This window comes from Chiloscyllium plagiosum, unplaced genomic scaffold (genome assembly GCF_037043375.1).
Source record: "Chiloscyllium plagiosum isolate Xiang-an unplaced genomic scaffold, Cpla_swu_hap1 HiC_scaffold_23, whole genome shotgun sequence".
NCBI lineage: Eukaryota > Metazoa > Chordata > Chondrichthyes > Orectolobiformes > Hemiscylliidae > Chiloscyllium > Chiloscyllium plagiosum.
The window spans coordinates 9,687,212-9,712,706 of NW_028270161.1; the positions used below are offsets into that span (position 1 = coordinate 9,687,212).

General features: G+C 45.0%; 1 pseudogene; it reads left to right on the top strand.

The window, feature by feature from the left end:
- The first annotated feature begins 4,911 nt into the window (after positions 1–4,911).
- Positions 4,912–22,253, top strand: LOC148145807 (uncharacterized; annotated as a pseudogene).
- Positions 22,254–25,495: the final 3,242 nt, after the last annotated feature.

Here is a 25,495-nt window from a genome sequence, read left to right on the forward strand (position 1 = left end):
TCAAAGGCATAATTTGAACTTGTGTCCCCTAAATATTAGAGGTAAAAACAATGACTGCAGATGCTGGAAACCAGATTCTGGATCAGTGGTGCTGGAAGAGCACAGCAATTCAGGCAGCATCCAACGAACAGCGAAATCGACGTTTCGGGCAAAAGCCTTTCATCAGGAATAAAGTGATGAAGGGCTTTTGCCCGAAATGTCGATTTCGCTGCTCGTTGGATGCTGCCTGAATTGTTGTGCTCTTCCAGCACCACTGATCCAGAATCCCCTAAATATTACCTGGTTTTCTGGATTCAACAGTACAGAAATAATATCACAGGGCCATCACCTCCTTTTATCTGCCTTTTTACGTATCCTGGTTCAACAATGGGTGCATAACAGAGAATTCTGCGTTGTATCCAACTTTCCTGAAAGCACAAGTTTCCTCAGCATTCTGAACATTTTATTTTAGTGTTCATCTTCACTTTGGGGTTCTGTTGTTGCTGACTGACTGTTCAATGGAAATAATCTCTCACAATTATCCTAATGTAACCACCGGTGACTTTAACTGTAAAGAGAATATCAGTGAGAGTTCTGAGGAAGGGTCACTTGACCTGAAACGTTAACTCTGATTTCTCTTCACAGATACTGCCAGACCTGCTGAGCTTTTCCAGCAATTTCTAGTCTTATCAGTCAGGGTTCCTGACATTGATGCAAATTGTGAGTTTGCAGAGAGCTGGAGAAAAGAATATAAAAAGGCCAGTTGGAGGGGGTCTTTTGGCATAGTGATCATGTCCCTACATCTAGGTCAGAAGGTCGATGTCCAAAATTTTCTGGAGGTGTGTCATAACCTATGGATTAAAAATAAGTTTAAAACAATCAGTTGTGGTTAAGTTTGCTACCAGAATTACTTTGAAATATTAATTACTGTTATTGAAGGAGATTGAAGTATAGATATGTTTAATATGTTTATTCAGTATTGGGAAAGGTTAGTTAGAAGTATATGCCAAATACATTGAAATTTGCAGGTGTCTGATCAACAATAAATACTGTACCACGGGAATGAGAGCAGGCAGTTAGTGATTGCCTGGGAACGAGAGCATTGTAGGGAATGGGTGATGGAGAAATCAGGCAATTCAACAGCCACAAAGTTATTGTGGGAATTGGAGAGTCAATTGGAAAATAGTCAGAATCTTGAAATGGACATTATGGGAGACCTAATGAAGACTTTCTTTCCATGATAGATGTGCAAGTAGTGGCACTGGAGGAGGCAAAAGGATTGGGGTGCTAAGGAAGATGAGAAATTGACCAAATTGCAGATCACATGGTGGTCTTTTGGCCCAGTGTGACCTTGGTGTGGACATCCAGCCTCAAGCAGTCTCCCGGCCTTGAGAGCTTCGAGGTAAAGCCTGATGCAGTCTGGAGTCAAGGCCTGGGACAATCTAGAGGCAAGGCCTGGGTCAGTCTGGAGTCAAGGCCTGGGGCAGACTGAAGTCAAGGCCTGGGACAATCTAGAGTCAAGGCCCGGTGCAGACTGGAGTCAAGGCCTGGATCAGTCTGAAGTCAAGGCCTGGGTCAGTCTGGAGTCAAGGCCTGGGACAATCTAGAGTCAAGGCCTGGGGCAGTCTGAAGTCAAGGCCTAGTGCAGACTGGAGTCAAGGCCTGGGTCAGTCTGGAGTCAAGGCCTGGGTCAGTCTGGAGTCAAGGCCTGGGTCAGACTGGAGTCAAGGCCTGGGTCAGTCTGAAGTCAAGGCCTGGGGCAGTCTGAAGTCAAGGCCTGGTGCAGTCTGGAGTCAAGGCCTAGTGCAGACTGGAGTCAAGGCCTCGGGCAGACTGGAGTCAAGGCCTGGGTCAGACTGGAGTCAAGGCCTGGGTCAGTCTGAAGTCAAGGCCTGGGGCAGTCTGAAGTCAAGGCCTGGTGCAGTCTGGAGTCAAGGCCTAGTGCAGACTGGAGTCAAGGCCTGGGTCAGTCTGGAGTCAAGGTCTGGGGCAGACTGGAGTCAAGGCCTAGTGCAGACTGGAGTCAAGGCCTGGTGCAGACTGGAGTCAAGACCCGTTGCAGACTGGAGTCAAGGCCTGGGGTAGTCTGGAGTCAAGGCCTAGTGCAGACTGGAGTCAAGGCCTGGGGCAGATTGGAGTCAAGGCCTAGTGCAGACTGGAGTCAAGGCCTGGGTCAGTCTGGAGTCAAGGCCTAGTGCAGACTGGAGTCAAGGCCTGGGTCAGTCTGGAGTCAAGACCCGTTGCAGACTGGAGTCAAGGCCTGGGTCAGTCTGGAGTCAAGACCCGTTGCAGACTGGAGTCAAGGCCTGGGGCAGACTGGAGTCAAGGCCTAGTGCAGACTGGAGTCAAGGCCTGGGTAAGTCTGGAGTCAAGGCCTAGTGCAGACTGGAGTCAAGGCCTAGTGCAGTCTGGAGTCAAGGCCTGGATAAGTCTGGAGTCAAGGCCTGGTTCAGACTGGAGTCAAGGACTTGTTCCGGTTGGAGTCAAGGCCTGGTGCAGTCTGGAGTCAAGGCCTGGGTCAGTCTGGAGTCAAGGCCTAGTGCAGACTGGAGTCAAGGCCTAGTGCAGACTGGAGTCAAGACCTGGGGTAGTCTGGAGTCAAGACCTGGGGCAGTCTGGAGTCAAGACCCGTTGCAGACTGGAGTCAAGGCCTGGGGTAGTCTGGAGTCAAGACCTGGGGCAGTCTGGAGTCAAGACCCGTTGCAGACTGGAGTCAAGGTCCGGTGCAGACTGGACTCAATGCCTGTTGCAGACTGGACTCAAGGCCTGTTGCAGACTGGAGTCAGGCCTGGTGCAGACTGGAGTCAAGGCCTGGTGCAGACTGGAGTCAAGGCCTGGGGCAGACTGGAGTCAAGGCCTGGTGCAGACTGGAGTCAGGCCTGGTGCAGTCTGGAGTCAAGGCCTGGGTCAGTCTGGAGTCAAGGCCTAGTGCAGACAGGAGTCAAGGCCTGGGGCAGACTGGAATCAAGGCCTAGTGCAGACTGGAGTCAAGGGCTGGTGCAGACTGGAGTCAAGACCCGTTGCAGACTGGGGTCAAGGGCTGGGGTAGTCTGGAGTCAAGACCTGGGGCAGACTGGAGTCAAGGGCTGGTGCAGACTGGAGTCAGGCCTGGTGCAGACTGGAGTCAAGGCCCAGTGCAGTCTGGAGTCAAGGCCCGGTGCAGACTGGAGTCAGGCCTGGTGCAGACTGGAGTCAGGCCTGGTGCAGACTGGAGTCAAGGCCTGGTGCAGTCTGGAGTCAAGGCTTGGTGCAGACTGGAGTCAGGCCTGGTGCAGACTGGAGTCAAGGCCCGGTGCAGACTGGAGTCAAGGCCTCGGGCAGTCTGGAGTCAAAGCCCGGTGCAGACTGGAGTCAGGCCTGGTGCAGACTGGACTCAAGGCCCGGTGCAGACTGGAGTCAAATCCCAGCGCAAACTAGTGTCAAGGCCTGGTGCAGACTGGAGTCAAGGCCTGGGGCAGTCTGGAGTCAAGGCCCAGTGCAGTCTGGAGTCAAGGCCCAGTGCAGACTGGAGTCAAGGCCTGTTGCAGACTGGAGTCAAGGCACGGTGCAGACTGGAGTCAAGGCCTGGTGCAGACTGGTCAGGCCTGGTGCAGACTGGACTCAAGGCCCGGTGCAGACTGGACTCAATGCCTGTTGCAGACTGGACTCAAGGCCTGTTGCAGACTGGAGTCAGGCCTGGTGCAGACTGGAGTCAAGGCCTGGTGCAGACTGGAGTCAAGGCACAGTGCAGACTGGAGTCAAGGCCTGGGGCAGTCTGGAGTCAAGGCCCGGTGCAGACTGGAGTCAAGGCCTGGGTCAGTCTGGAGTCAAGGCTTGGTGCAGACTGGAGTCAGGCCTGGTGCAGACTGGAGTCAAGGCCCGGTGCAGACTGGAGTCAAGGCCTGGGGCAGTCTGGAGTCAAAGCCCGGTGCAGACTGGAGTCAGGCCTGGTGCAGACTGGACTCAAGGCCCGGTGCAGACTGGAGTCAAATCCCAGCGCAAACTAGTGTCAAGGCCTGGTGCAGACTGGAGTCAAGGCCTGGGGCAGTCTGGAGTCAAGGCCCAGTGCAGTCTGGAGTCAAGGCCGGTGCAGACTGGAGTCAAGGCCTGTTGCAGACTGGAGTCAAGGCACGGTGCAGACTGGAGTCAAGGCCTGGTGCAGACTGGTCAGGCCTGGTGCAGACTGGACTCAAGGCCCGGTGCAGACTGGACTCAATGCCTGTTGCAGACTGGACTCAAGGCCTGTTGCAGACTGGAGTCAGGCCTGGTGCAGACTGGAGTCAAGGCCTGGTGCAGACTGGAGTCAAGGCCCAGTGCAGACTGGAGTCAAGGCCTGGGGCAGTCTGGAGTCAAGGCCCGGTGCAGACTGGAGTCAAGGCCTGGGTCAGTCTGGAGTCAAGGCCTGGGACAGTCTGGAGTCAGGCCTGGGACAGTCTGGAAGTGAGGTATCTGCGTGCACTGGCTTGAGAGAGCTGTTTTTCTTACCTTATTTCTTTATTTTTATAATTTATTCCTATGACCTGTAATGCTGAACTTTTAATTTCTTTATTCTCCTAAATTTTTCCCTAAGAATTTGTGCCTAAACATCTGTACCTCAGTACACTTGCACCCAGAAATGCACTGGAAATGGCGACTAGTAAACCTTTCACTATACTCATGTGAATACATGTGACAATTAAGCTCATTCTAATTCTCATTCTAATGGTTATATGGTTATATTGGGAAAATAGAATGAGGTAAATGATCAACTGTGTTCGAAACTGACCATGTAGGCTCAAGCGGTTGATTCCTGAAGAAGGGCTTATGCCTGAAACGTCGATTCTCCTGCTCCTCGGAAGCTGCCTGGCCAGCTGTGTTTTTCCAGCACCACGTTTTTCAACTCTGGTATTCCAGCATCTGCAGTCCTCACTTTCTCCTAGTTGATCTTAACCTACTTCGAATCCTCTTGCAAAGATGCCTACCTTGAAGAAGCTCTCCTCCTCCCTCTACAAGGATCTCAGTGAGTCCCTCTCTCACTGCACCCCCCCCCCCCCCAGGTCATCTCCTCTGCCCTGAAGCTCTTCAGCCATATCCTGAGACAAACTGACTACTACAGCCACATCTCTTTCCTCAGCACCTGCCTACAGAACCAACTGACCCCGCATGGACTCCGGACCACATTCAAACCAACACAATTTGGACCCAACCAGGATAACCAGTACCTGCAACAAATCCGAAGCCTCCAGTAACAGACCTCCCTCCGGATCCTCCGCTCCACGCTTCAAGCCATGCGCCGCTACCTACATTCCCTGCAGTCAGCCCTGCCCCAGCTCAGGACAACACTCTCCAAGACCTGCAAAGGACCTTTGCTGTTCTTCATCCTCAGACGGATTCATACACTGAACAAACGTTTTTTCCTAGCCATATCGAACATCAAAGAAAGTAAATACAAAAAACTTTCATGTACTCACCCCCACACTCCGAATTCCTCGACTGTTCCGGAACCTTCTCGCGACCTCCGGAACCGCTCGGGCACCATTGTCCATGTGGCCACTGCAGCCACCACCGCCACGTCGAATGGTGACGACACATCCGCCCCCAACGCCACACGGACAACAGCCACCACCAACCATGCAGCCTCCGCGATCGCCACCCAGACAACCACCTCCACGATCACCAGGAAGACCATCGCCGATAGATACGTGGCCGCCGCGGGATCCACGGCCACCGGGACCAGCGCCGTTTCTGCCCGGCGCGCCACTTCCGCCCCCAGTGGCGTCACTCACCTGCTCAAGGACCACGCCGCCCCCCACATCAATCTCCGCCCCATGTTGATCTCCGCCCCCACAACCGACTCCGCCCCCACAACTAACTCCGCCCCACGACTAACTCCGCCCCCACTCCCAGCTCCAGCCCCACACCAGGTCCTAGCTCCCAGCCCTGTCGTATTTTCACTATCCCTCCAGACCTCCCCCTCTCTGAGGATGAACGATCAGTCCTCAGCAGAAGCCTCACCTTCATCCCCCTACGCTTCCGGATCAATGAGTTCGACACGCGGCTAGATATCGAGCATTTCTTCCACCGCCTTCGCCTCCGCGTCTACTTCTTCAACAAGGACTCTTGCCCACCCTCTGACGATCCTTTCTCCTGCCTCCAACATACCCCATCCACCTGGACACCCCATGCTGGCCTCTTACCTACCCTCGATCTCTTCATATCCAACTGCCACCATGACATTGACCGCCTCAACCTGTCCACCCCTCTCACTCACTCCAACCTCTCACCCTCACAACACGCAGCCCTCCACTCCCTCTGCTCCAACCCAAACCATTCCTGAAGAAGGGCTTATGCCCGAAACGTCGATTCTCCTGCTCCTCGGATGCTGCCTGGCCTGCTGTGTTTTTCCAGCACCACATTTTTCAACTCAAGCAGTTGATTGGCTGACTCATGTTCTTATGTTCATGCGTTATTATCAAAATCCTCAATGGTACAAGGTGGACCCAATATAGTGAGGACAAGATGGTAGCGAAGAACATTAGTTAGAGAGTTTACATGAAGGAAAAGATTGAAAGAGACAGGAGATTTCTGACAAATACTTAAATGGAGGTCTTTGGATGTAGAAGGTAAGGGAGAAGAGTGTTAGGCTCGACCTCTGAGGAAGAACGTTAAAGTTGGTGTGTGACTGTAAATAACAAGACATTGAAATAAAGGGCTTATGAAATGGAAGAGTTAAAGTACTTGAAAAAAGAGAAGTGCTGGAGCAACATAGAGAAGCATCAAGATGTTAAATTGGAGATGAAAGTCACAGTAATCACATATACTTTGATTTGGAGTGGGCGGTAAAAATGCTAAACTGGCGGGGATGCTTTTATAAGATATAAAAGGATCTATCCCCCAGGAACAATGATTCTATCAGCAACAGGATGTCACCATAATCATCCGTGGTGAGACCATGATTAGGAAGAGTCTGGTTTAGGAGTGATCAGATGTCCTGAAGAGAAAGTACAAATACTCCAGTGAGGTCTCCGCTTGAAGAAATAGGCAGAGTAGAATTATCTAACTCCCTTAAAGAATGTGTTGGCATTTTTCTTTTGGTAAAATAAACAGAAGATGGATTAATTGAGTGCGTCCACAGAAAAGGATTGATAGTAGACTTTATGTTGAAGCTAGGAGGAAGTGAGGACTGCAGATCAGGGTTAAAAAGTGTGGCAGCAGAGGCGTCCACAGCCGCCCCGGGGGACTTACCTACAGTAGCAAGTCTTGCAGAAATGCTTTCCAAGCTTGACTCGAAGATTGATGCCTTCATCGTCGAATCCAGGAATCGTTGGGAGTCGCTCTCGGCCGCGCTGCAGAAGCACGACCGTGAAATTGAAGAAATTCAACGCCGAGTCGGAGGGGCAGAGCTAAAGGCCGCGACCTCGGAGACAACCGCTCAATCGGCCGTGGATCAGGTCCGGACTCTCGAGCAGCGAGTCCGGACCTTGGAAAATCATATTGACGACCTCGATAATCGAGGTCGTCGAAAAAATATTCGTTTGCTGGGCCTTCCCGAGCAGGAAGAGGAAGGCCAGCTTACAGCATTCCTGGAGCAGTGGCTGCCACAACTTTTAAATCTGCAAGCTGGATCAGGCCAGGTAAGGGTGGAATGGGCCTACCGGGTAGCAATACGCGGGCCCGGCTCGAACCAGCGCCCGCGCCCGGTCCTGTTCCGGCTGCAGAGCTACAAGGAGAGGCAGATACTCCTAGAAGCCTCTAGAAATCTCGGAAAAGACCCCCAAGCTATGATCTACAAAGGATCCAAGATCATGCTATTTCAGGACTTTTCCCCGGCTCTGGTTCGAAAGAGGAAGGCATTCGATGAGGCGAAGAAGGGTTTAAGGGACTTAAATGTACAGTACTCCTTACGCTACCCAGCGATGTTACGCTTTAACCATGAAGGATCTGTATATAACTTTGGATCACCAGAAAAGGCTAAGGAATTCTTGGACTCTCTTAGATAAACTGTAGGACATAATGGATGTTGGTCTGCCTTCCCCCCCCCCCCGTTTTGGTTTATATCCCCTCCCTTTTTGTTTCTTACCTTATTGCTTAATATTATTATGGGGGGTGGGGAGAGGGATTTGATTTTCTCCCCCCCCCCCCCCCGCCTTGGAGTTGTTTTCTGTTATTATTTTATGTATATATGAGAGGTGTATGTATATGTGTGTGTGTATATATATATATATATATATATATATGTATGTGTATGTATATATATGTATATATAAGCTGGGGGATTTGGTTAATGTTGGTGGGGGGTGGTGGTTACCTTATTCGATTTTACCTCTGTCTTTAGGAGCGGGGTTGTTTTTCCCTTCGTTATTTTGTATTATCATATTTAATTATTATTTGTTGAACTGGTAATTTTATAGTTATATGTTTATGTATGGTATTAACATTACCAAATATACCCAGGTGTTGGTAGGGGTGGGGGTGGGGTGCTCACTGTTAACTCTAGCTTTGTATTATATTTGAATTTTCCTCATTTGATTGAGGAGTGCCTGGGTCAAGGGTGGGGCATTGGTTGGGAGAGGATATGAGGGATTTTTGGAGAGGAAGTGATGCCCCCTGGGAACAAGGGGGAAAGTCTCCACTTAGATACATTTTATATTTTTTTTATTTAGAAATAGTTTTTTACTGTATTGTTGTGGGTGTATTAAAGAGGGTTTATTTTTGTAAATTTTACATGTTCCATGCTCGGGATGTTCTGGATAGGGTTCCCCCTCCCGAGGGGTCTCGGATTGGCCCAGAGGATTATGGTTGATCAATCGGTTAAGTGGTGCACCTGGAATGTCAAGGGGAGTAATTCGCCACTTAAAAGGAAGAAAATATTATCAAATCTTAAGAAGGAAAGAGTTGATATAGCTCTCCTACAGGAGACACACCTGTCAGATAAAGAACACTTGAAATTACAACAGGGCGGATTTGATCAGGCCTTTTTTTCTTCTTTTAGCTCAAAAAGCAGGGGAGTTGTTATTCTTGTTCGGAAGAATTTCCCTTTCAAAATCCTAAAGCAGATAAAAGACGAATCTGGACGATATATCTTGATTAAAGCCCTCATAAATGGAGAGGAATATGGGATTTTAAATTTGTACTGCCCCCCGGCACACCCCTTTAAATTTATAACGGAAGCCTTTTCAAAATTGATGGCTTTTGATGCCCGTCATATAATTATAGGGGGAGACTTTAACTGTATTATGGATCCGGAAATAGACAGGATTCCCAAGAGTACTGCAGGAGTATCTCCCAGATCTAGACAATTGATGGATCTGAACAAAGAATTAGGATTAGTAGATGTATGGAGATGTCTTCATCCACAGGGTAGAGATTTTTCTTTCTACTCTAATCCACATAAATGTCACACCAGAATTGATATGTTTTTTGCCCCCTCAATTTTTTTAAATTCCATATCATCCTGTAAAATAGGTAATATAGCAATTTCTGACCACGCTGCTGTATATATGGAAACTAAGGCGAGGAACAGTGGGACATCCCCTCGGCATTGGCGTATGGACCCCTTCTTAATGAAAGATAGTAAATTTGTAAAGTACTTCTCGCAAGAATTTAAAACTTTTTTAGAAATTAATTCAGGTACAGCTAGCAACCCGTCAATGATGTGGGAGACCATCAAAGCTTACACGCGAGGCTTGATCATCTCCTACTCTGCGACCCAGAAGAAATTAAAGGGAGAACAACAGCGTCTGCTTGAAGCCCGCTTAAAAGCGGCTGAAACAGCATACACTGATAGACCCTCTATTATTAAATTGCAAAGGATTACAGCTCTTAGGACAGCTCTAAATACTACACTTACTCAAACGGCTAAGAGGGAAATATTATTTGCAAAGCAAAGGTTATATGAATATGGCGACAAACCGGGTAGATACTTAGCATTTCTTGCAAAGAAAAAAAAGGCCCCTCAGACTATTATGTCTATCAAGGAAAGTACGGGTATTTTGACTCATGATCATAAAAAGATTAATGCGACCTTTAGAAAATTCTATTCTGAGTTATATAAATCACAGGATTGTGAAGATAGGACGAAGAGGATGCAGTCATTTTTTAAAAATTTGACTTTTCCAGACCTAACTCCGGAACAAGTATCGGTCCTAAATGCTCCTCTTACACCCCAAGAAATAGTTGATGCAATTAGGCACCTTCAAAATGGTAAGACGCCGGGCCCAGATGGCTTTCAAGCTGAATTCTATAAAGAATTTACAGAAATACTGGTTGGTCCACTTATGGATATGTATAACTATGCATATAGTCAGGGCTGTCTCCCGCCTTCGTTGAAAGAGGCAAATATCTCTCTTATCCTGAAAAAAGGAAAAGACCCAGAAGATTGTACATCATACAGACCAATATCCTTGCTAAATGTAGATTTTAAAATCCTCTCTAAAACGTTAGCACTGAGATTAGAAAGGATACTGCCACATATTATAAAGGAGGATCAGACGGGGTTTATTAAGGGCCGTAGATCATCCAATAATGTTAGAAGGGCTCTGAATATGATTCAAGCTTGTCATCAGGGAAAGATACCAGGAGTAGTGGTTTCATTAGACGCGGAAAAGGCATTTGATAGGGTCGAATGGTCATATTTGTTTTACACATTGGAGAGGTTTGGTGTTGGACAGGTGTTTACCAAATGGATCTCAACATTGTATAGTGATCCCAAAGCAGTTGTGGTTACCAATGGATTAGGCTCGGATAGCTTCAGTGTGGGTAGGGGCTGCCGTCAGGGATGTCCCCTCTCGCCATTGTTATTCACGCTAATAATTGAACCACTAGCAGAAGCTATACGAGCTGATCCTAATATAGTGGCCCCAAGGATTGGTACAGGTAAACATAAAATTACCCTTTATGCAGATGATGTTCTTCTATTCCTCAGTAACCCTTTGACGTCCATACCCCGCTTAATCCAAGTTATTAATACATTTAGTGCATTCTCAGGTTATAAAATTAACTTTTCAAAATCGGAGGCAATGCCAATGGGTGGCCTTGCTGTGATACCCCGCTTAGCGGACGGTTCCCTTTTTCCCTTTCGCTGGTCCCTGGAGGGTTTCTTATATTTAGGCATTTTTATTACCCCAGTATTTGGTCAGTTGTATAAGGCTAATTTTGTGTATTTATTGGAAAGGATAAGGCAGGACCTCCAGCGATGGGGAGACCTGCCAATTTCCTGGTTGGGTAGAATAGCATTAATCAAAATGAATATCCTGCCCCGTCTCCTATATCCTATGAGAATGCTTCCGGTGATGCTGCCGAGGACAGCTTTATGTAAACTATACGGCTGGCTGAGTTCCTTTATCTGGAACCATAGGCGGCCCCTTATTAAGCTGAAGAAGCTACAGCTTCCACAGGCAAGGGGTGGATTGGACTTCCCAGATTTTAGGAAATATCAATTAAGTTCCCTATTAAGTTATATAGCTGATTGGGTCTTGTCTGATCCACAATCAATCTGGTTGGACATCGAGGCTTCTCAAGTAAAATACCCACTTATTAACCTTTTATTCTCAGACAAGAGGAAAATCATTACAGATCACTGTAAAAACCCTATAATACTGAATACAATCAAGGCTTGGAATATAATGCGGCAAAATGAGGGTAATTCACATAAAACATCCCCCTATGCACCGATAGTGGGAGCATGGGGATTCAAACCGGGGTTAACAGATGCCACTTTTAAACTCTGGAGATCCAGGGGTATCTCATGTCTCGGGGATTTATTTAAGGATGGGGTCCTGATGTCTTTCGGACAGCTGCGTCAGAAATTCGGACTACCCAATGGAGACCTCTTTCGATACTTCCAAATTCGAGATTTTATACAGAAGAAGACTACGTTATTAGATAGTCTTTATAAATCCGATAGAGAATGTAGTGTCCTACGACCAGTGGGGGTATCTTCCGTCAGTAATATTTATCATTTGCTACATGATGAAGTATCGGGAGATATGGATAATCTGCTTAAAACATGGGATCAGGATCTGGGACTAGAAATCTCCACAGAAACGTGGAATGATATCTGAGAAAATGCTAGAAGAATTACTATTTGCAACAGAACCCAGGCTATCCAGCTGAAGATACTTCATAGGGCCCATATAGCACCGGTTCGATTGGCAAAATTTAAGGCAGGAGCATCTCCAATGTGTCCTAAATGCAAAATAGAGGTGGGCACTCTTGTACATTGCTTATGGACCTGTCATAAGATCCGTAGATATTGGACTAAAGTAGCAAGCACCCTGACAGAAATTTTAGGAACGGAAATAAAAGTGGACCCCGTATCTCTCCTCTTGGGCTTTTCGAACTTTCCCTCCCTGGACACGTACGGGAAGAGACTATTTTCTATTCTTTCTTTCTGTGCAAGGAAAAATATTTTGATGAACTGGGTGGCGGAGGGCCCCCCTGGACTTTCAAATTGGCACAGACTAATTATGGAATGTATTCCCCTTGACTTCCTTACAAATATGGTGCACCGAAAGACCGAATTATTTTATAAAATATGGCAGCCCTTTTTGAATTACATAAATACAGATATTTCGGCTATCCTAACAAGGGCTTTTATTTAATTGAGACTACAGACCTGGCTGGTCCGCGGCCCCTCGGGGGAGGAATCCCGCACGAATACGGGTTTTATCATATCTGATGTTAACACATCCCGAGCATGTAAGAGACTTAAATATACACCCTGGTTAGTTGTAGGTTAGATTAGTAGATAGTTGAGTTTTGTTTGTTTGTGTTTTTTTTTCTTTTCTTTTTTTTTGTTTTGTTTTTTTTCTATTTTTGTCAAATTATGGTTATTGTATATTTGAGCTAATTGTATATCAATGTTTATATCTGAGAGTTTTGTTTATTTTTGTAAACTTGTAAAAATGTTAAATTTCTAATAAAAATATCTATAAAAAAAAGTGTGGCACTGGAAAAGCACTGCAGGTCAGGCAGCATCCGAGGAGCAGGAGAATCGACGTTTCAGGCATAGGCCCTTCATCAGGAATGTAGGGTGGGAAAAGGGGCTGAGAGATAAATAAGAAGGAGGGGTGGGGGGAAGGTAGCTGGGAAGGTGATTGGTAGATGCAGGTGGGGGGTAATTGGTTGGAAGGGAGGGTGGATATTTATCTCTCGGCCCCCTTACCCACACCCCCGACACATTCCTAATGAACTTATGTCTGAAAAAAAGAAATTTACAGCGCAGGAACAGGCCATTCAGCCCTCCAAGCCTATGCCGATCCAGATCCTCTATTTAAACCTGACGCCTATTTTCTAAGGATCTGTATCCCTCTGCTACCAAAAGAGAAAATGCTGGAAAATCTCAGCAGGTCTGGCAGCATCTGTAAGGAGAGAAAAGAGCTGACGTTTTGAGTCTAACTGGCCCTTTGTCAAAGCATTTTCTCTTTTGGTTTCAGATTCCAGCATCCGCAATAATTTGTTTTTATCCAATGTATCTCTCTGCTCCCTGCCCATTCACATATTTGTCTAGATACATCTTAAATAACACTATTGTTCCTTACCACCTCTGCTGGCAGTGTGTTCCAGGCACCCAGTACTCTCTGCGTGAAGGACTTTCCACATAAAACTCCCCTAAACTTTTTCCCTCTCACTTTGAACTTGTGACCCCTAGTAATTGAGTCCCCCACTCTGGGAAAAAGTTTCTTGCTATCCACCCTGTCTACACCTTTCATGATTTTGTAGGCCTCAATTAGGTCCCCCTTCAACCTCCTTCTTTCCAATGAAAGTAATCCTAATCTACTCAACCTCTCCTCATAGCTAGCACCCTCCATACCAGGCAACATCCTGGTGAACCTCGTCTGCACCCTGTCCAAAGCATCCACATCCTTTTGGTAATGTGGTGGCCAGAACTGTACGCAGTATTCCAAATGTGGCCAAACCAAAGTCTTATACAACTGTAACATGACCTGCCAACTCTTGTACTCCATATCCCATCCAATGAAGGAAAGCATGCCGTATGCCTTCTTGACCACTCGACATCCTGCGTTGCCACCTTCAGGGAACAATGGATCTGGGCACCCAGATCTCTCTGTACATCAGTTTTCCCCAGGACTTTTCCATTTACTGTATAGTTTGCTCTGGAACTCCATCTGCTATTTCTCTGGCCAACTCTCCAATCTATGTATATTCTGCTGTATTCTCTGACAGCCTCTTTCACTACCTGCTACTCCAGCAATCTTAGTGTCATCTGCAAACCTGCCAATGAGGCAACCTACACCTTCCTCCAAATCAGTTATGTATATCATAAACAACAGTAGTCCCAGCACGAATCCCTGTGGGACACCATTAGTCACAGGTCTCCATTTTGAGAAATACCTTTCCACTACGACTCTCTGCCTCCTGTTGCCCAGCCCATTCTCTATCCATCCAGCTATAACACCCTCGGCCCCATGTGACTTCACCTTCTTCATCAGCCTAACATGGGGAACCTTATCAAACGCCTCACTAAAGTCCATGTATATGACATCTACATCCCTTCCTTCGTCAATCAACTTTGTCAACTCTTCAAAGCTTTTTAGGTTTGTAAGACATGAGCTTCCCTCCACAAAATTATGCTGCCTATCACTGATAAGCCCATGTTCTTCCAAATGAGTATATAGTATATCCTATCTCTTAACATCTTCTTCAGTAGCTTCCCGCCACTGACGTCAGGCTCACATATCTGTAATTACCTGAATTATCCCTGCTACCCTTCTTAAATAAGGAGACAACATTAGCAATTCTCCAGTCATTTGGGACCTCCCCTGTTTTCAAGGATGCTGCAAAGATATTTGTTAAAGCTCCAGCTATTTCCTCTCTCACTTCCCTCAATAACCTGGGATAGATCCCAGCTGGGCCTGGGGACTTGTTCACCTTAATGCCTTTTAGAATACACAATTCCTCCCTCCTTCTGCCAACTTGATCTCGATTAATCAAACATCTATCCGTAACCTCAACATCCACCGTGCCCCTCTCCTCAGTGAATACCGATGCAAAGTACTCATTAAGAATCTCACCTGCTTTCACTGACTCCATGCATATCTTTCCTCCTTTGTCCTTGAGTGGGCCAACCCTTTCCCTAATTGCCCTCTTACTCCTTATATATGAATAAAAGGCTTTGGGGTTTTCCTTAACCTTACTCGCTAAGGATATCTCATGACCTCTTTTAGCCCTCTTAATTCCTCATTTCAGATTGGTCCTACATTCCCGATATTCTTCCGAAGGTTCATCCGTCTTCAGTCGTTTAAACCTTATATATGTATCCTTTTTCCTCTGAGCTAGTTTCACAATTTCACCTGTCATCCATGGTTCCCTAATCTTGCTATTTCTATCCCTCATTTTCACAGGAACATACCTCTCCTGAACTCAAATCAACTCAATTTTTTTAAAAGCCTCCCATATATCGAATCTGGATTTCTCTTCAAACAGCTGCTCCCAATCTACATTCCCCAGCTCCTGCCAAATTTTCATATAGTTGACCTTCCCCAATGTAGCGCTCTTCCTTTAGGACCACTCTAGTCTTTGTCAGTGAGTATCCTAAAACTTACGGAATTGTGGTCACTATTCCCAAAGTAATCCCCCACCGAAACTTCAACTATCTGGCCGGGCTCATTTCCTAACACCACATCCAGTATGGTCCCTTCATGAGTTGGACTATTTATATACTGCTCAAGAAAACCCTCCTGGATGCTCCTTACAAATTCTGCTCCAACCAATCCTCTAACACTAAGTGAATCCCAGTCAATATTGGGAAAATTAAAATCTCCTATCACCACCACCCTGTTGCTTCTATATCTTTCTGTGATCTCTCTACATGTCTGTACCTGTATCTCAAGCTCGTTGTTGGGAGGCCTGTAGTACAGCCCAACATTGTTACTGCACCCCTCCTATTTCTGAGCTTTGCCCGTATTGCCTCATTGCTCAAGTCTTCCATGGTGCCCTCCTTCAGCACAGCTGTGATATTCTCTCTGACCAGTAATGCAACTCCTCCACCCCTTTTACCTCCCTCTCTATCCCACCTAAAGCATCGATATCCTGGGATATTTAGTTACCAATCATACCCGTCCCTCAACCAAGTCTCAGTAATATCAATAGCATTATACTCCCAGGTACTAATCCAAGCCCTAAGTTCATCTGCCTTACCTACTATACATCTTGCATTAAAACAAAACGTCGACTCTCCTGCTTCTTGGATGCTGCTTGACCGGCTGTGCTTTTCCAGCGCCACATATTTCGGTGATGTTGAAGCTGACATAAATGCCTTTTCTTGGCCTTCTATTGATTGCCATAGGCCTGGTGATAAAGACAGTCTTTGCTGAAATTCACGGCCTGTCATGCAGAGTGAATAGGTTTCCAAGTATACTCATGTTCAATGAATATGTTTGAAATCACTTGCTATTCACCATGGAAATAATTACAGTCACTACCAAATAGATTATTTTTCAGAAAAGCAGTCAGTTTAGCGATGTAGACCACCTGAACTTCACAACAGTGTCCAGATCTTAACCATTCAATTTCCAAACTTGAAATAAAGTTTGGAAGAAGGTAGAATAGAGTGGAGTGGCTTTGTTTGTCATTTCTATCATATACAGCTGGGACAATAAAAATGAGACAGCGTTCCTCCAGGACCAAGGTGCTATATGAAGTACACGAGAGTACAGTCATACACAGGGCAGCATAAAGTGCATAGAAATGTGAAAAACATGCAAGACAGCACAGTAATTTCTGACAAGACAGGACAGTAAGCACAGTGGTGGACAAATTACAGCGTAACAATGAATGATTATTAATAAAACATTGTTTTAGCAGCAATTCAAAAAGTCGTCTGGAAATTGCAAATGGAATAGAGTGTGAGATCATACTATCTTAAGGAGCCTGATGGCTTGGGGGGAAGAAACTATTGCACTGTCTGGCTGTGAGAGACCGTGTGCTCCGGTACCTTCTGCCAGATGGCAGGAAGAAGAAGAGTTTGAATGAAGGATGTGTGGGGCCATCCACAATGCTGTTAGTCTTGCGGATGCAGCGTGTGATGTTAAAGGTGTTTTCCAAGTTAGGCCTCTGGGGAATGTGACCCCACCCCTTTTTAAAGTTGCCATATCGGATCTTGGGTTCCAACTCTATATTGGAGCACCTTTTTTTGTAATAAATCACAATTTTAATAACTTCTGAGTGACTTACTGTTCTGATGTGCAGGAATCCAGTTTCCAATTCTAAAGGACAAATCGGTAAAGGGAAAATCCTCTGTCTACTGCAGCCTGACAAATTTCCCCTCATTAAGTGGTAGAGACAAAAATGAATCCCAGAGTTCCCAGTGAATGAGGTTACTAAGAAATGATGGCAAATTTCCCAAAAAAAAGGCTAAAGGGTGACTCATGAGGGAAATAAAATGGGAGGCCATGAACAGTCATCTGTTTAATCTCAGGTTACAGTGTTGTTTATTGATGGACAATGAGGAGTTTGGGATAACTGGACAAATCTCAACAGCCATAGTTATTTCTGCGACAGACTTTAAATTTCAAATTTCCTTTTTCATTTCCTGATTTTGTTTAACTAGTTGAATACATGCAATCTAAGATGTATTATGTAGATTTTAAAAATACATATATATATATATAATCAGCTGGTGCATTACTTAAAAGTCTACTGTATTGTTCAAAATCTTGCTGTATCAGCAAAACCCAGAAAACAATATCTTCTCTTCATATGGTAGAGTGGTATCTCAAGACTGGGACCCTGCAAAGGAAAAGGTCTGAATTTTTCTCATATTTTCTCTCCAAAGGAATCTCTTTCAGTTAAATTACCTTTACTGTGGGTAAACTTCAGGTCTATTTCAAGCCCTTCATTGGATCCACATTAAGTTTTGGGACAACATTGGCTCTATTTAAGTGTATCTTGAGCTGAATTCTCAAAGCAACTGTGAGCACCCCCAACCCTATCCTAACTTTGAAACTTCTGCCAAAAGGCAGAGATGTTGGGTGGAAGAGTCACGTACTGTCATATGATGGAACTGTATTCTCATGTGAGTCAGTACTTTCTAGTAAAGAGGGTAGTAACTGGAAAAACAATATAATTTCCTTGCTGAAATAAGTGCACAGAGGCTGGTATCCCATCACCATGTCGCATTTTATTTACATGTGCAGTGTATATGGGCAGGAGAAAGTGAGGTCTGCAAATGCTGGAGATCAGAGCTGGAAATGTGTTGCTGGAAAAGCACAGCAGGTCAGGCAGCATCCAGGGAACAGGAGAATCGACGTTTCGGGCATAAGCCCTTCTTCAGGAATGAGGAAAGTTTGTCCAGCAGGCTAAGATAAAAGGTAGGGAGGAGGGACTTGGGGGAGGGGCGTCGGAAATGTGATAGGTGGAAAGAGGTCAAGGTGAGGGTGATAGGTCAGACTGGGGTGGGGGAAGAAGATTGCAGGTTAGGAAGGCGGTGCTGAATTCGATGGATTTGACTGAGACAGGGTGGGGGGAGGGGAAATGAGGAAACTGGTGAAATCCGAGTTCATCCCTTGTGGTTGGAGGGTTCCTAGGCGGAAGATGAGGCGTTCTTCCTCCAACCGTCGTTTTGTTGTGGTCTGACGATGGAGGAGTCCAAAGACCTGCATATCCTTGGTGGAGTGGGAGGGGGAATTGAAATGTTGAGCCACAGGGTGGTTGGGTTGGTGGTCCGGGTGTCCCAGAGGTGTTCTCTGAAACGCTCCGCAAGGCTCAAAGCCAGCCCCTTGGCTGAGACCTTCTGAATCTCCTGTCATCCAGGGCTCCCTGATTGGCCCAGGTTAACAACTTCAGTCAAAGATCTCATAGTCAATGAGATTCATCTGACCCTGGTTCCAATGAGCTATAGGGAGAGGCTGAAGAGGCTGGGGTTGTTTTCCCCGGAGGGTTGGAAGCTGAGGGATGACGAATGGAGGTTTATAAAATCATGAGGGACATTGATAGGGTAAATAGACAAGATATTTTCCCTAGGGTAGGGGAGTCCAGAACTAGAGGATATAGGTTCAGGGTGAGAGGGTAAAGATATAAAAGGGACATAAGGGGCAACCTTTCTACACAGAGGGTGGTGCATGTATGGAATGAACAGCCAGAGGAAGTAGTGGAGGCTGGTACAATTGCAACACTTAAAAGGCATCTGTATAGGTGCATGAAATAGGAAGGGTTAGGGAGGTAAGGGCCAAATGCTGCCAAATGAGACCAGATTAACTTAGAATATCTGGTCGGCATGGACGAAGGGTCTGTTTCAGTGTTGTCCATCTCTATGACTCTATGACTACACTTACACACTTGGAGGTTATGACTGGGCCAAAATTAAATTCATTCTCTTCCTAGTTGGTGATCTGACTGATGCTGGAGCAGTGTGTATTTCACCTCCTGGGCGTATACGCCCTTCAGGAGTGGCAGTTTCAAAGGACACCAACTGATGGAAACGAACGTCACCAGAGAAGAACCAGCAAACTCCATTTAAGAGGGACCTTCAAGAGTAGACGCTAGGATAGAGCAAAAGAGATGATAATGGAGTAGGACTGGTGGCAGAGTGTTGAGGCTCATTGTCCCCCACGGGAGCCGAGGAACTAAGTCTATGTCTGAGTTGTCCAAAAATGTTATTCAATTTACAATCTAAAACAATATTCCAATCTTATATTGACATCCTCAGAAGTATTATTTAAGAATGAATAAACATGATTTTTTTTTACTACCCATGACGCGCATTTTAATTTAATACTTGTTTGTCTTGTGGATATAAACTTTAATGACTTCTTATGAACGTTAAAGACAGACTTCCTCGAGCAACTGTGATTGACAGGTCACAGAAAGATGCACCGTGGTCGAATAATGGTCTCATAGATAAGGAAAGAAAGCGTTCTGATTGTATATCATTGATCTCTTTATTTGCATTATTCACCACTCTAAATTACAAGAGTATTGGCCTGACCTGGATCATGTATAGGGCTTGCAGGCTAGGCCCTTCCTTGACAATGATGTTTTTGTGAAGCGTTTTTCTTTCAGAAACTGAATGAGAAGGCACATATGCTCTCTGTCTCTGTTTACCAATTCTACCTCACATCCAGACTAAATGTAATGAGCTGGGGATTTAATTGTTATATTTCAACCATCTCACTCATCTTACTGTTTACCAGTAATTCTGAGAGGGAGATTTATTGAAGTTCAGTTATACTTTATACCTCAAGTACTAAGTGTTGGTAGGAATGTGACATTTGCTATCATTGCCCTACATTCATTAGTTGCTAAAAGAATTCATGTATTACATGAGAACATAAGAACTAGGAGCAGGAGTAGGTCATCTGGCCCATCGAGCCTGCTCTGCCATTCAATGACATTCTGGCTGATCTTTTCATGGACTCAGTACCACCTACCCTCCCACTTGCCATAACCCTTAATTCCTTTACTGTTCAAAAATCTATCCTTCTTTGCCTTAAAAGCATTGAAATCTATTCCCCCTTATTTTTAGGCTATGCCCACCCACCAGTGGAAACAACTATCCTGCTTCTATCATACCTAACCCCTTCATAATTTTAGAAGATCCCCATCATTCTTCAAAATTCCAGTAAGTATTTGTATGTGTGATAATCTGTGACTTCATGGGTTCAACATCTAAACTGTTCCTTTTTGACTGAATTGAATTGAATTTAATTTATTGTCACCTGTACCGAGGCACAGTGAAAAGCTTGTCTTGTGAGCAATACAGGCAGATCACAGAGTTAAATAGAATAGATAAGTAAATAATATATAAACAGTGGCAAAAACAAAAACACAGGTACAGGCGAATGCTAAGGATTTGTGAGTCCATTCAGTATTCTAAAAACAGTAGGGTAGAAACTGTTTTAAAACCAGCTGGTGCATGTGTTCAGGCTTCTGTACCTTCTCCCTGATGGTAGAGGTTGTAGAAAAGCATGGACAGGATGGATCTCTGAGAATGTTGGCAGCCTTTCCTTGACAGCGGGCCTGGTAGATGGATCCTATAGATGGGAGATTGGCCTTTGTGATTGCCTGGGCCGAGTTCACCACTCTCTGTGACCGTCTCTGATCTTGAATGGTACAGTTGCCATTCCAGGTGGTGACACATCCAGACAGAATGCTCTCGATGGCGCACCTATAAAAGTTGGCAAGGGTATTCGCCGTCATGCTAAATTTCCTCAGCTGCCTGAAGAAGAAGAGATGTTATTGGGCCTTTGTAACCAGTGCGTCCACATGAAGAGTCTAAGAAAGCTTGTTGTTGATGACCACTCCCAGGAGCTTGACACTCTCCACTCGTTCCACCTCTGTGCTGTTAATGTGTAGGAAGGCATGAGTACCATCCTGCTTAAAGTCAATAATGAGTTCCTTGGTTTTGCCAGCATTGAGAGCTAGGTTGTTCTTAGTGCACCATTTTTCCAGGTTTTCCTCTTTCCATCTGTTGTCTGTTTCGTCGCCATCAGATATTTGACCGACTATGGTGGTGTTATCAGTGAACTTGTAAATGCCATTAGTCGGATATTTGGTGACGTAGTCATGGGTATGCACTGAATAACCCCCCATGGGGGCTCCAGTGTTGAGTGTTAGTGAGGATGAAATATTGTCCCCAATCTTCACTGATTGTGGCCTGTGGGTCAGGAAACTGAGGATCCAGTTGCAGAGAGTGGGCTTAGTCTGAGATCACTAAGTTTAGTAATCAATCTAGGGAAACCTAAAATAGTCTTAGAAAGATCCTTTGGAAAACACTGATTCTTTTCAAATAAATTCCACAGACTCTATAATCTGCCAGTATCTCTCCTAAGTGACCATTCTTTTGGGCACAAGTGGACGATGAGTGTTGACAATGAACATCTCGCAAGCGATGAAGACACAAAACAAACACGTTACTTTCCTCAAATGGGTCAATAAAAAGCATTCTATGTGTGAAAACCATCCCCAATTTACCTTACCCTATGCTATTTAACTCTGTGATCTGCTTGCATTGCTCGCAAGATAAAACTTTTCACTGTGCCTTGGTACATGTGACAATAAATTCAATTCAATTCAATTGAAAAGTACCTCCTTACCTCCCCAATTTTGTTCTTTGAATGAGCTCAGTTAATTTTGCACAATTCAATACTTTCCATAAGGGAAAGGATGGTAACTCACTGTTAGGATGAGAGAGTTCTGAATTGGGAAATTATTACTTTATGCTTTTGCTTTCCAGGAATAACAAAAAAAGACAAAAAGACCAACTGCAACAGGTGTCTGGATGTGTCAGTGGCCTGATGTCCAAGTATGTAGTCTTGTATGCTGTGAGACTCAGAACTCTGACAGCAGCTTTTTAAACACCCTGCACTGCAGGTAAAGAGAGAAGGAATATAATCTGTTACTCTCAGTCTTGCATGTCAGCCATTGCAGGAAAGATTCAGAAAAATGAAGAGTTCAAAAACCTGGAAAATCAAGAATCTCAAAATTCAATGTCCAACATCAATGCTATCGTGGAATGGCTGCAAGTTCAACTACTCACTCTCCATGAAAAATTCAGAGCCTGAACTGTGCATTTTTTAAAACTTCTATCATTTAGACTTACGCCATTTTCCAATCTGTGTATATGTATATTGCGTTTCTGTTTCCTTTTTCATTTAGTAATTGCATTTGTTGATTCAGGAAAGCCTCGGTAAAGTGGTTTCTTATACAATTTAAGTATATTTGAGCCTGGAAGTAAGGGATCCTCAGGGGATAGGATTTTTCAAAAATATTCTGTTTGTGACCAAATGAAGGGTAAATAAAGAAGGGGAACTGGTTAACCAGTCCTGACCCAGGAACTCAATAAGGTATCCTGTCTGGAACTGCAAAAATTAAGGACCTCACCTGGGGATTGATCATATTAACACACCCTGGTCTGACGGACAGTGTATGCTTCAAAATGAACCTCAAGCATGATCAATACATTCATTTCCAAGTCTTATTTTTTTTTAAAAAAAGCTGTTTCTCTCTCCTGCAGATTCCCATTTGTGCGGCTACAATTCTGAGTTTGGTATGTCATCTCACTCAATATGCCAGCCTTTGATTGATAGGACACACTAATGTCAGCAGAATGATAACTCCTAGCCTAGGGCATCCCTGACCTTGGCTCCATCCTTATCCATCACTGGCCTGATCATTGGTCACCCTTTGGTCTGACCTGAAGCTCTCAGTGTAGACCAGTTTTGTTAGATTTGTGTCCTTACATTTTAGATTACTTACAGTGTGGAAACAGGCCCTTCGGCCCAACAAGTCCACACCAACCCACCCAGACCCATTCCCCTACATTTACCCCTTCACCTAACACGACGGGCAATTTAACATGGCCAATTCACGTAACCTGCACATTTTTGGACTGGGAGGAAACCGGAGCACCCGGAGGAAACCCATGCAGACACGGGGAGGATGTGCAAACTCCACACAGTCAGTCGCCTGAGGCAGGAATTGAACCCAGGTCTCTGGCGCTGTGAGGCAGCAGTGCTAACCACTGTGCCACCATGGTTGTGTTTTGAACTAAAAAGGCAATCAAACAAAAAATTGATTGCAACCTGATAATGGCCCTGAAAATCACTGACACCATCTGCACATTGTTCTTGTCATGTTCAAATTGAAATGTTTTGGTGAGTATGCTCATCATTAATGATTAGAAGCAGCCTGTTCTGATTGCACAGTAACTGGACATCTTGATCCTGTATCAGTGATGCTTAGGCAGCAGGCTATACAGCTGTAACTTTAAGCATTGAACTAACTGAGAAATGACTGATGTTGTTTGTCCAAATGATACTAAGCTACAACAACTACAATCGATGTGCTGCAATGTCCATTCCACCATGATTGAGGATCCAGCAAGTTATGAACAGGAAGTCTGTTGTCCTTCTAATCTTCCCATATTTAAGTTAGAAAGCCTATCATATTGATATTACTCATGCGTGTAATATAGCTCAAAGTCCCATGGAATGCAGTGCCGATGTATATTTACAGAAGAGGGAAACTTCAATGTTAAGTGTCATCAACTGGAAATTTCTGTCCATGGCTCATTTCTATTGATTTATACTACTATAATTATGGGGTTCTTCAAGGGTTGAATTGCCAATGTAGTAACGATATGTGGAATCCAGAAATCAGCGCACTATAGTACTGGGTTGTAGATGCTTTACGATGGAAGATCTGGTCGAGATCTACAAGATTATGACAGGATTAGATAATATAGAGAAATATAAGCTACTGCCATTAGCTGACAGTGTAAAGACTAAGGGAAATCAATGGGTAAGAGTTACAGGAGTGAAGTGAGGAAGACTGTGTCTGAGCTGCCAATCATGGAATCACTCCAGTGTGGAAGCAAGCCATTCGGCCCATCGATCCACACTGACCCTCCAAAGACTTCCCACACAGAGTCATCCCATCCCTGTTACCCTGCATTTCCCACCTAACCTGCATGTCCCTGGACACAATGGACAATTTAGCATGGCCAATCCATCCAACCTGCACAACTTTTGACTGTGGGAGGAAGCCAGAGCATCCAGGGGAGAATGTGTTAATTCCACACAAGTCGCCCAAAGGTGGAATCGAACACAAGTGGTGGTAGTAATCTGGAACTCACTGGCTACGAGGGTGGTGGAATTGGAGATGATCAATGGTACCAAAAAGAAATTGGATAGATATTTAAGCTATGGGGTTAGACCAGGGGCCAGGACTGACTGGTTGTTCTAAACAGAAGCAGCACAGGCTGGATTACTTTTTTCTGTGCCACAATCAGTCTGATGCTTTTTAACACGCATTTTCAAGTGTATGTATCAATCTGGAAAGATATCTATTACATTTAGTTGTGCCAACTGCCCCAGGAAATGATCAAAATACCTCCCTCAGTATTTCTCACTTAATCATTGTGAGTAGATCCATTGAAAAGCTGCTAATATAATTTTTGAGATGATTTGTAGCTCAGGTTGATGGTCAGTATGTAAGTTAGCTCGCTAAGCTTAAAGGTTTGTTTTCAAAACCTTTCAGTTTCGTCACCATGCTAGGTCACGTAATCAGTGAGAGTCTCTGGTGAAGTGCTGGTGGTATGTCCCACCTCTCTATTTATAGGACTTGGTTTCTTAGGTGGGTGATGCCATTTCCGGTTCTTTTTTCAAGGGAAGGTAGATAGGGTCGAAACCCATTAAAAAAAAGAACCAGAAATGACATCGCCCACCTAAAGAAACCAAGATTGATAAATGGAGAGGTGGGACATACCACCAGTGCTTCACCAGAGACTCTCACTGATGATGTGACCTAGTTTGGTGACAAAACGTCTGAAAACAAACCTTCAAGCTCAGCGAGCTAACTTACATATTGCTAATATAATGTTAAGAATCACACAACACCAGATTATAGTCCAGCAGGTTTAATTGGAACCACACTAGCTTTCGGAGCGATGCTCTTCATCAGGTGGTACCTGATGAAGGAGTGATGCTCCGAAAGCTAGTGTGCTTCCAATTAAACCTGTTGGACTAAAATCTGGTGTTGTGTGAATTTTAACTTTGTACACCCCAGTCCAACACCGGCATCTCCAAATCATAATATA